This window comes from Herpailurus yagouaroundi, unplaced genomic scaffold (genome assembly GCF_014898765.1).
Source record: "Herpailurus yagouaroundi ecotype Mexico unplaced genomic scaffold, PumYag 159, whole genome shotgun sequence".
Lineage (NCBI taxonomy): Eukaryota > Metazoa > Chordata > Mammalia > Carnivora > Felidae > Herpailurus > Herpailurus yagouaroundi.
Window position 1 is genome coordinate 15,822,733 of NW_024412400.1, and position 12,026 is coordinate 15,834,758.

Genomic DNA, 12,026 nt, shown 5'->3' on the forward strand with positions numbered 1-12,026 from the left:
TCTCCAGTCATGCTTTGGTTGCTGCTTGACCAAACTGACCTCAGGCTCAACTTTTTCAAATGGCCAGCTTCAGTCCAGCGTTGGTGATTTTTGATTTGCTTTTGTTTTGTTTCCTTTTTTGGTGTTGGTACTTTATTTTATCTTTAATTTTTTTCCCTTCTTATCTTCTTTTATTCCACCCCCTCCAAGATGGTGGACATTGCATACTTCAGAGGGAGGAGACTACATTTACTCTTTCCCACATTGTACGTGGAAACCTTAGTGACCTGGAGTCATTTTCCTGATGTATTTATTTCATGCTGGTTTTGAGCCCTAGAATTTGATTTTTTAGGTGGCTGCCATCCCACTCCTGAATCCATTCCTGTGAGGGTCACCAAAAGAAGGATGAAAAAAACAGGTACGAGGAACCAAGGCCAGATTTGGGGATCCCTAGAGAAACATTAATTAACAGAAAAGATTATCCAGATATTATTTAATTTTTAATATTAATAGTTTATTAAAATTCATTCAACACTATTTTTTCTTATTTTAAGTACTGCTTTTAAGCCTTTTATCTACTTATAAATTTAGCAAAATCTAGTAGTTTTAAAGGGACCTCAACTAATATTCTGTTCTATTTGAAACAAAATTTTAAACTCTTGAATATTTAAAAATTAAAAAAAAATTTTTAATGTTATTCATTTTTGAGAGACACAGAGAGAGAGACAGAGTGCGAATGGGGGAGGGGCAGAAAGGGAGACAGAATCTGAAGCAGGCTCCAGACTCTGAGCTGTCAGCAGACCCGGTGTGGGACGTAAACCCATGAACTGTGAGATCGTGACCTGAGCCAAAGTCCGACGCTTAACTGACTGAGCCGCCCCTATCTCTTAAATATTTTGAATTAAATTTATAAACCTAGTACATTAAATTTAAGAACTTCAAATAACTGATGTGCAAAAAATTCTTCTCAAGCACCCAAATCACTTCTTCAAATGTAGAAATTAAACTTTTAAAAATAGAAATTTTAAATTTGCATTAAACAATCCTACTTCGTATATATGTATAGTAAATTTCAACCTCAAATCACGTATTTAGATCAATTACTCAGGTACACATTTCACATTGGAATCATAAAGCTGATATGTTACTCTCAAAGGCAAAATTCTTTCAAATATTACAAACTCTGAAAATATCAAGCACATAGTTAAGACAAAAATTAATACCATAATTCTCTTAAGCATGTCTACTTTTATCCAAATTTTCTCAAGGTTAAAAGATTCTTATTCACTAATAAGGGTTATAATATCTAAATGATTTTGGGGTTACCTTCTCAATTGGTGAAAGTTACCTAAGAATTAGAGATATTGCCTAGGACCTTGATTAAAATTTATGTGCAGGCTTTTTATGATCATCGTGGCATAGACTCTAAAACTCTAAAACTTAACCCACCATCCTGAATGTGAATCCTATGAGTACCTTATTCTTTTGCTTTTTCAAGGAAATGTGCAACTCGTGCTCTCATACAGCGAATTCAACTGCTTGGTTCTATTCTGAATTGTTTTTTATCACCTTCCGACCTGTTTGGGCTACACAGTTCACAGTGATTCCATGTTATCTATAGCGTCAGAAATGTCATTATAATGACATGACTAATAGGCATTGGGCTGTACACTCTGTAAAAATACAGGGTAAAGGAGTCAAGAAAGTAAGGCATTGGAATCTAATTAGCTAGTGTACCCAAAATGTTTTCCAGTCTGGCTCAGAAGCATTGCTATGCACTGAAAACCCATCCTTTTTTATTCATATAAACATTCAGTAAGCACTTGTTAATATCTATCATTGTCTAGCCTTTGGAGCTAAGAAAGGAAGAAATAGGCAAGAGGAACTAAGTGCTTAAAAATCTTTATGTATTAGACATCTTATTTTTATCCAAAAACACTGTGAAGCAGGAAATATCAGTTTTATCTTACAGATGAGGAAAATTAGGCTCATAGGGGTAAGAAAGGTTTCCATTTTCCACGTTGACACAGCTAGCAAGTGGCCCAAACCAGATACAAACCTGTTAGTGGCTGCATGTAAAATGAACACACTTGGGGTGCCTGGGTGGCTCAGTCAATCAGGCATCTGACTTCAGCTCAGGCCATGGTCTTCAGGGTTCATGAGTTTGAGCCCCACATCAGGTAAGCTCGAGCCCACTTCTCGCTCCATGATAAGAGTGTAGAGCCTGCATGGGATTCTCTCTCCCTCTTTCTCTGCCCCTCGTTCACGCATGCTCTTTCTTGCCCCAAAATTAATTAATTAATTAGCTAATTAATTAATTAAAAAACTAAAAATAAAAATGAAAGCTATTAAAATGTATAGACTTTGCCTCCAGAAAAGAATTCATCATTTAGGGGACGGAAGTCGGCGGTGGGGGAACCAAAGGAAATGAACAGAAATAATAGAGCCTGGAAAATGGAGTGCCCAGTGCTTACAGATCTTGTTACTGGAATCCAGACTGAGGCGGGCGCATGTGTGTGTGCCTGTGTGCCTGTGCACATGTGTGTTGGAAATGGGGAGGTTGGATATGGGAGAACTAGACACAGAGAGAAAACCTTTTTAGAGCAGGTCTCTGTCTCTGAAACAAACCTGAGAACATTTACCACCAAAGATCAGTACAAAGTGGGTATGAAAGAGGTAGGCACATAGCACTCAGAGAAACTAATTTTTTACGTTGCTACTTATTATGTTCCTTGGTGTCTTAGGGAAAGCTTTGAACTATTGCATATAATTGCTTCGTAGGAGAGGGCTATTTTATTGACAAATCATAGTAGGCATAAGACTGGGCATTAACTTCCCTGCCTTCTCTGATACCTGTGTCTGGAACAGTCTAACACAGGCTACTAATGTAGGAAATTCTCCAACCATGGGGTGACAGCTACCTGGATTGCAGGAAGAATGCCTTACCTCTTGCTGCACTCCTTGGTAGAGTAAATTCTCTTAAAGGATGACAAACATCAGGAGCTCAAGCCCAGTCTCAAGGAGGCTCCTCCCACATGGTTCAAACTCATATTCTCAACCTTTTGCTTTTCTATGTGTCCTTTTTATGTCCCCATCCCCCTTATGATGTCCTCCCTTCTGACTGCTTCACTGTTAGTTATACTTTCTGATAAGAAAAAAAAAAAAAAAGGGAAAAGGCAAGTTAATTAATGCTGTATCAGTTAAGAGACTCTCTTGGAAGGATGTGTTTTGGGTTTTGATTTGCCTGACAGTTGTCACTGATTTGGTTTCAGCAGATCAACCCCCCACCCCTCTGCCCCCATGCATCTCCACACCCCCCCCCCAGCTTCTGTTATAGTTACTCCCCTCTTTCTGTCTCCTTTTCTAACATGTTAACCTTGAAACTGTCTCGTACAAAAGTCCTGCCATTTACAACCAGGCTTTCAGGTAAATCTATTTTGTTTGGAAAGGCTATATAGTCTCATGGTTAAATATGGAAGCGATAAAACCAGAGTACCTGAGTGCAGAATCCATGTTTATCAATTCCTACTTGTGTAACCTTGTGAAAATCATTGAAACTATTTGTGCCTCAGTGTCACACTGTCAGATGGGGACAAAAATAGTACCTCCCTCATAAGTTTACTCTGAGGATTATATGGGCAAATCTATCTAAAGCATTTGGAAGCATATAAGGGTATAACTAGTGCTAGCTAAGTTCATGACCAGTCTTATACTAGAGTGAGAGCAAGAGTAAGGGCTGACATTAGGTTGAGTGGAGAATGTAAACTTTAGCTGAACGGGTGCTGCAGTGGATTTTCCATTGGCCCAGCTCTCTAGACCCTGAGGCCATGATTAAGTGAAAGTCAGCTATGGATTTAGTTGCATTGCATTAGAATGAAAAATGTGCAAGAATTATTTCCATTTGGCCTGGATCCCCATATCTTTCCAACAGTGCCCTTTTTTTTTAATGCTCAGAGCTCCCTTTGAATCAAAAATTAAAGACCCAACACCTGTAATAGCAACCAAAAGCTGTGTCCAAGGAATGAAAAGGAGCTGAGTGGCCAGAAGTATCTTGATTTGGTTCTGTGGGTGCCATGTTCTGAGGCCCAGAGAGATAGTACGGAGTTACTGAAGTAAACTATGAAGAATGAATCTATTATAATGCTAGCTTCTCTGGCAGCAGATTCTTTTAGAATTTAGCTCTTACAGTGTTAACCAGTTTCTAAATTGTGAATTACCTTGAGTCAGCTTGTTATGGGTGAGTATACAGTAAAAGCCTTGTTCTCTAGGGTTGGGTCTAATATTTCTGTCCCTTTCTGAAGTTTGACCAAGTGGGAGGTTTGGGAATGAGAATCCAGAAGTGCCATCTGGCCAACCAGCTCTCTTTCATTCCTTTTTCGTGGGGCTTTCCATTATGTTCCTTGTTGCATCTGCTTAGTGGGTGAATGCTGATCCCAGCCAATACCTCCCCACTCTGTTACAAATGCCACCCTCATTATCATGTTTAGCAGACAAGGGCTACTGTTCTAGGGCCAGGAGTCCATGCCTTTTAATCCTGATTCACCCAGATGGTATGTGGGCACGGATTCAGAAATTTTGAGTTAGAAAAGACCAGGCACATCATCTCTACCAGCACTATTCAAAAGAACTTTCTGTGATGATGGAATGGTTTATAATTTGTGCTATCAATATGGTAGCCACTAGCCACATGTGGCACTTGAAATTTGACTAGTGTTACTGACAGAGAGAGAATTTAATATAATTCACTGGTAGCTAGGGGTTACCACGTTGGACAGCTTCCAACTCTACTTATAGAGGAGAAAGCTCAGGCTCAGAGGGAGGTAAAGTGACTTGCCCAAAGTCACAGAGTTGATACAAAGCAGGGCTGGGATTAGAGATTGGGTCACACAGATCCAGTTTAGTGTTTTCTCCGTTTTTTCATCCTGAAACCACGAGCACAGTTCTGGAATCCCACTGGCAACAAAAAGATACCAGAGTCCCTCACTTTTGTGATATCCAGTTCCTAGGAGACAGTTTCCAATCATTATCACCCTCCTGGAATGCTTTCTTTCTGTGTCCATTAGGGGTGAGCAGAATGCAATCTCCATTCATTCTATGGAAAGATTTTACCGAAAGCTGAATTAGGTGAAATGCTTGGTAACCTCATCATAAGACTGATGGTTTTTGCTTTCTTCAAAGATGATGTGAGCTCAGTCACCCTGGGCCTCACATCTGGGTCCCTCCAGACAACTCTAGATGGTAAGATGAAAAGATGAAACCTTATTCCTAGAAAAGTCCCTCTCAGCATCCTCTGGAATTTGTCAATAGCCTCAGCAAGTCGCATGATGAATGAGATCCTGAATGTTTGGCACATTTCAAAGCAAATTTTTTCTTGTCAAAGTTTTGCTGGCCTCTGGGTGGTTTCAGATGAGAATATTAGCATTCATTGAAAGGTTCATTTTAAAACACTGGAAATTGACACTCAAGCAGAATGTGGCTAAGGGCTGTAGTCTAAGAAGAGTTCTAGCTGCTGGGTGGAGATGTATTAACTAACTGACTAACTAACCAAATAATTTAACAGATTCCTTCCTGTGATTAGACACATATCCACCATGATGTGGACTATTTGTCAGTTATCCTGCTCTCCAAGATGCTCAAACCATCATTCAGGGTCCTTGACCTGAAACATGGTACCTGCATTGTGCTAACCAGTTGATGAGAGCTGAAAGGCATGGGAATAATCTCAATGTATGCCTCTTCTCCCTTGCTTCTCGCTCTGTTGATGACATAGTGCAGAGGGTTCCTACAACACTTTGTTTCTCTTACATAATTTTTTTCCTTCTAGAAAGATTTTTAGAGCCAAGCCTACTTTTTTTTGCTTGGCATACAAAAGTTCTTGATAATGCATTTTTAGTTTTTTTAATTTAACTTAATTTTTATTTAAATTCAAGTCAGTTGATATATAATGTAGTATTGGTTTCAGGAGTAGAATTTAGTGATTCATCGCTTACATGTAACATCCAGTGCCCATCCCAACAATTGCCCTCCTCAATGCCCATCACCCATCTAGCCCATCCCACCACACACCTCACTCCATCAACTCTCAGTTTGTTCTCTATATTTAAGAGTCTCCTGTGGTTTGCATCCTTCTCTGTTTTTATCTTATTTTAATTTTCCTTCCCTTCCTCTATGTTCATCTGTTTTATTACATTCCACATATGAATAAAATCATATGATATCTGTCTTTCTCTCACTGACTTATTTCACTTAGCATAATATACTTTAGTTCCATCCATGTTGTAAATGGAAGATCTCATTCTTTTTTCATCACTGAGTAGTATTCGATTGTGTATATATATGTATGTATACCACATCTTCTTTTTTTAATTTTTTTAAATGTTTATTTATTTTTGACACAGAGGGAGACAGCGTGAGTGGGGGAGGAGCAGAGAGAGAGAGGGAGACACAGAATCCAAAACAGGCTCCAGGCTCTGAGCTGTCAGCACAGAGCCTGATATGGGGCTTGAACCCACGAACCGTGAGATCGTGACCTGAGCCGAAATCAGACGCTCAACCAACTGAACCACCCTGGCGCCCCCACATCTTCTTTATCCATTCACCAATCGATGGACATTTGGGCTCTTTCCATAATTTGACTATTGTCAATAGTGCGATAATGCATTTTTAAAATATCAAATCACATGCTTTTCTTTCATATATTTTTTCATCTGTTTCTGGGGATTAGGGTTGCATGAGGAAAAGTAAACGTGCCCTGTGAAATTTCCTTCTCAATAAACAGTTCCTTAGCTCCATAGTAAAGTCTGAGAGTATTCCCCCCAAAATCTGGAGCAAATGGGAGATCTGCAAAGGCTAACATATGGAGAGTTGTTGCTGTTGGGCATACCGTTTCATTTATACAAGATGAATAAGTTCTAGAGATCTGCCATGCAACATAATGCCTATAGTTAATACTATGTTGTGCACTTAAAAATTTAAGAGAGTAGATCTGAAGTTTTCTTACTGCCTCCTCTCTGCCAAACAAAACAAAAACCAAAGGGACATAAGGAAATTTTGGAGGTGAGCCAGTGGTTACATGTATTAGTGGTAATGGTTTCATGGGTGTATGTATATGTCCAAACTGTGTACATTAAATCAAATACACATTGACATCAAATTGTATAATTAAAAATGTGCATTTTTTGGTATACCAATTTACCTTCATAAAGTTGTTTTTTTTTAAATAATCTTAAAAAAAAGGAGACAAAGCAGGAACCCACAGTTACAAATAGAGTCTCTTCTCAGTTAAAAAGGTATATTTCTGTCCCTCTTAGGTGTGAATGGTAAAATCCTCCTCACAAAGGTGCATATTTATAAATGTGAATCTATGTTGTGTATTTGCAAAGTCAAGGCATGAGTCTTCTTCCTACTTATAATAATCTCAGATTTGGATTCAAAGGAAAAAATCTTGGTTTTCTGATGAAGTAATGAATGGGTACCATAGCCCAAGGATCATTCTGTGGGCCAGTGAGACTCGGAGTTCTCCATGGACCAAGAGACTTGATGAAACACATTTAATTTTAAATTTAATGGAAATGTTATGGAAACATCAGGCATGCAGGCAATGAACCAGTAGACTGAGCAGGTTCCAGATAATTTCAGCATGGATAGCAATGGAGATAATAATGGAGTGATAAGCTTTCTCTTCTCTTTAATCCAGTCTGTGGGTGCCAATATTATGGTCAGTGTAGTCCATTCGGCAGGTTCAAAGATCCCTGAAGCAGATCACTTAATATCTATAAGCAGCTTTGGAGTCAGGCGGGCTTGTGGATTACCTCCTGTATAATCTTGGGTAAGTTGTTTTTCTTTCTTAGCTCCTGTTTTCTTATCTTTAAAATTCAGTTTGGAGGGTTCCTATAAAAAACTATACATATGTACATAATATATAATTAAATTATTAATAAAATTAATAAACAGCTTATAGTAAAGCTATATAATATTCACTGGCATTTCTTCAAAATCTGGACCACATCTTCTTGCCTACACAGAACTTTCCAGGCTGTGGGTACATGAGAGGAAAATAACAGTGACATTCAAATTCAAATTTTCCTAGTTCTTGCCTGTTTTGCTTAGACCCTGAGAAGTATAGATTTCTCAGAGCCCTCTGGGAAAGACTCCCATGCATTCCAGAACAAGTTTGTACCCCCAGGCATTTTCTGGAATATGTTATCTACACCAGACCCAGGAGCACTCAGAATGTCATGACTGACACGACATGGCAGGACTCAAGCTTTAGTACATGGATAAAAATAATATCTCACCTCCCATCAAGGTTTCTTGAATGGATGAAAAATAATCAAATAGTCAACTCACTTTGGAATATAGTTTTAGAAACTGACACCCTCTTTTCCTCATCTGATATGCTTCCCCAAGGGGATGGCACCTGCTGTCTATTCTATTGTGGCTGAGGAGACACATCTGTTCTTTCTGTGTTATACACTTTTAGACAGAGCCTCACATAGTGCTGCTTGGGTCATAGAGCCTCTCAGAAATCAACCACCTCTATACATGGCTCATACATAAATTTATGGTCCCTGCTGGGCCACTACATATACATATGATTTAATGCACAGTCCCAGGAGGTACCATTCCCATAGGGGATGACGTGAATGGAATCTGTTGGGTTGTGTAGTACACAACCTACCCACTCTGTAGAGTGCTCCTGCACAGGGGAGATGGACAGCAAGCCCATATCTCTTTTGCAGGATCAGTCCCTGCTTACCTGTCTGCAAACTTCCTTCAGAATGGTTTCTTCTAAGTAGCAATGAGCCTATATAAATATATGCTCAAGGATATATGACATCTGCAGTGCATCAATAGACACAGATGACTCTCACTATCCTCTACTACCAGAAAGGGTAAGGAAACACACGATCTCTCCCTGCCACCAGAAGAGACATCTTAGCTGGTAACCCACAGCTGAATGTAGCCTTGTAAACATGTCTTGTTTTATCAACATAATGTGTTAAAAATTTGGAAGCTTAATTTGTTAGAGTAGTACTTCAGTTTTATACTTTTAGCAGTAGTCACGACTCACCATTCCTTTATTCAATATGCATTTATGTTACCTGTCTGGTAACATATGATACATATGCCCTTGAAAGCCTTTGAGTCTTCCCCCCACCACATACACACTCCAACTCATTTTCCTCTGGCAATAGGTCTATGGAGTCTTTGGCTGCACTGTATCACTCTATAAAATAAAAATGTTCACATAACATTTGATCAAGATTCTAGTTTTGAGAGTCTATGTTTTTATAATTTGCCTTTTGGAAATACCCTTTTCATGTTCAGCACTGGGTTTATACCTAAGAGAGACTCCCTCCAAAGAGATTTAGAATTTACTAGAATGTTCCAATCCTCTACAGCATCATAGAGTGGAATAATCATAGTAAAACTTTTTTTAATAAAGCTACTATTTATTTTGTACTTATTAAGAAAAAGAAGAGCTAACATGAATTGAGTAATACTATGTTAGACCCTGTATTGTCATATTTAACCTATGAAATAACCTTATGAAATAAATATAATCTTGTTCCCATTTCATACAAAAGTAAACTAAAGAACAAAGAGTTTATAAATTTACTTAAGTTCACACATCAAATGTGATATCAAGCATGTAAACCTAGAAAGCATAACTCCAGAGCCCATATTTTATTACTGTTAAGTGTCAGACCCTATTTTTATATCAGCTCATTTATCTTCAGGACAATCTTCTAAGGTCCATATTAAGTAGAGTAGTACTTAATTTATACCAAAGTTAGGAAACCAAAGTTTAGGAAAATTAATTATGTATTCAAATTCCATCCACATATGTAGAGCTGAATCAAGATTGAAACCTAAGTCTATCTGATTCTGAAGTTTGTGCTCTTTAATGTATTCCCTCCTTAATCTCTAGACATCTGGAGTTATGGTTTCAAGTCTGCCATTAACAAGGCATGAAGAAGAGGACTCCTTGTCTCATTTAGAATCTGCTTTCACATACGAAACCAGAAGAGAAAAATATATTTTATATATTTCTTTGTTCTGTCTCTCCAAAACCATTCCACTGGATATGGGGCTATTGAGGGAGTGCCTCTAAATGACCTTGAAAGAATTAGTGCAAAAAGGACATTTTTTTCTTATTCATGCTGCACTGAGTTATACAGTAGGGAAGGTAATCTATTCAGAGTGCAACAGTATGAATCTCATTGTAAACAGTTAGCAGTTATGTAATGTTGGGGACATTGTCTATCATTTCCATACATTAGGTTCTGTTTCAGTCAGCTATTCCTACAATAATGTTTTGTAACAGAACTCGGTTATAATGCAGATATTTCTTTTCATGTTTATAGTCTGTAGACCCACTGCAGATTGGCTGATCTTGGCCAGGCTTAGTTGAGTGGCTCAGCTACAAGTTGTGAGCTGGGTTTGTCTCCTCACTTTCTGATTAGGAGCCTCAGAATTTTGTAACATGGGTCAATTCTGGGACTAGGCTGAAGGCATAGCAGCTATCTGGGGAGAATGTCTTCTCATCATAATGGGAGAGACACAGAAAGGCATACTCAACATCAGGAATCTTGATTCATGCCTTTGCTGCATCACAGACACTAACCATTCCATTGGTCAAAAAACTCACCTGGCCAACCCCAACATCAATAAGCATGAGGAAACATACTAAGAAGTTAAATATTTGACAAATAATTTTTTTTAATGTTTATTTATTTTTGAGACAGAGAGAGACAGAGCATGAATGGGGGAGGGTCAGAGAGAGAGGGAGACACAGAATCTGAAGCAGGCTCCAGGCTCTGAGCTGTCAGCACAGAGCCCGACGTGGAGCTTGAACTCACGGACCACGAGATCATGACCTGAGCCGAAGGTGGACACTTAACCGACTGAGCCACCCAGGCGCCCCAGACAAATAATTTTTTAAAAATCATGGTTTTCTTTTATATAAAATGGGAATAACAACTAATTTTAAGACATGAGATTATAGAATGAAATAGCATACATCAGTAGGTTTGTAAGGTTTGAAAAGCTATCCAAAAGTAAAGAATTGTAATTAATTTTTCCAGAGAGAGGCACTGATAATTCTGCAGAATATGTTTCTATCTTGAGAGGAATTGATATTTTCCAAAACAATAGGCCAGCTAGTGCTCAGGGGATAACTGCTCAGCCTTTTAAAGTAAATGGTGAAAATGCTATTTACAGACAATAGGCTGTATCTGCCAGCCTTGGCATTTTGATAGTTATTTTAATGTCTCAGGCAATTAAATGCTGGCAGTAAATATTCACACATTTCAGTGAACTGACTAGGTAATACAAGATTTAAAATTAGCATTAGTTCAGGAAGAAAGGAGTCAAATCTGACAATGAGCATAGGTGTGTTGAAGGTGTCGTCAATAGCTAGGGACTGAAGACTGGAAATCAAATGGACTAAATCGAGCCTTAGTAGGGAGGGCAGAGTAAGTGGGAACAATACATTCTCTTCTATATGAATCAAGTGACAGTGGTTGTTTTCTATAATCCTGGCCAAATACTTTGAACCATCACCCTGTTGGATTATGGTGTAAAAACCAGGTCTTGCTACTCAAAATGTGTGTCCATGAGTGAGTAGCAACAGAATCACCTGGGGACCTTTTAGGATGACAGGGCCCTACTCTTCCAGTCTCCAAAGGCCTACTGGATCAGAATCTGTATCTCCACCAAATCCCTGAATGTTCATACTCCTTAATGTCCAAGAAACATGAAATTATTTTGTTAGAAAACAACATGAACTGTCTGTATTCAATTAAAGTTTTCAGGGAAAATATATTAAAAGATATTGAGAATATCAAGAAGAAAGAGCTGACCACCCAAGGTCAGAAAAGGAAAGAATCTTAACAGCATGAGAACCAGGAACTTCTCTCTGGAATGTCACTATTAACAAAACAGCTCCACTGGTTGTCCCTTCTTCCTTTCCTTCCTTCTTTCTTTTCTATCTTCCTTCCTTCCTTCCTTCCTTCCTTCCTTCCTTCCTTCCTTCCTTCCTT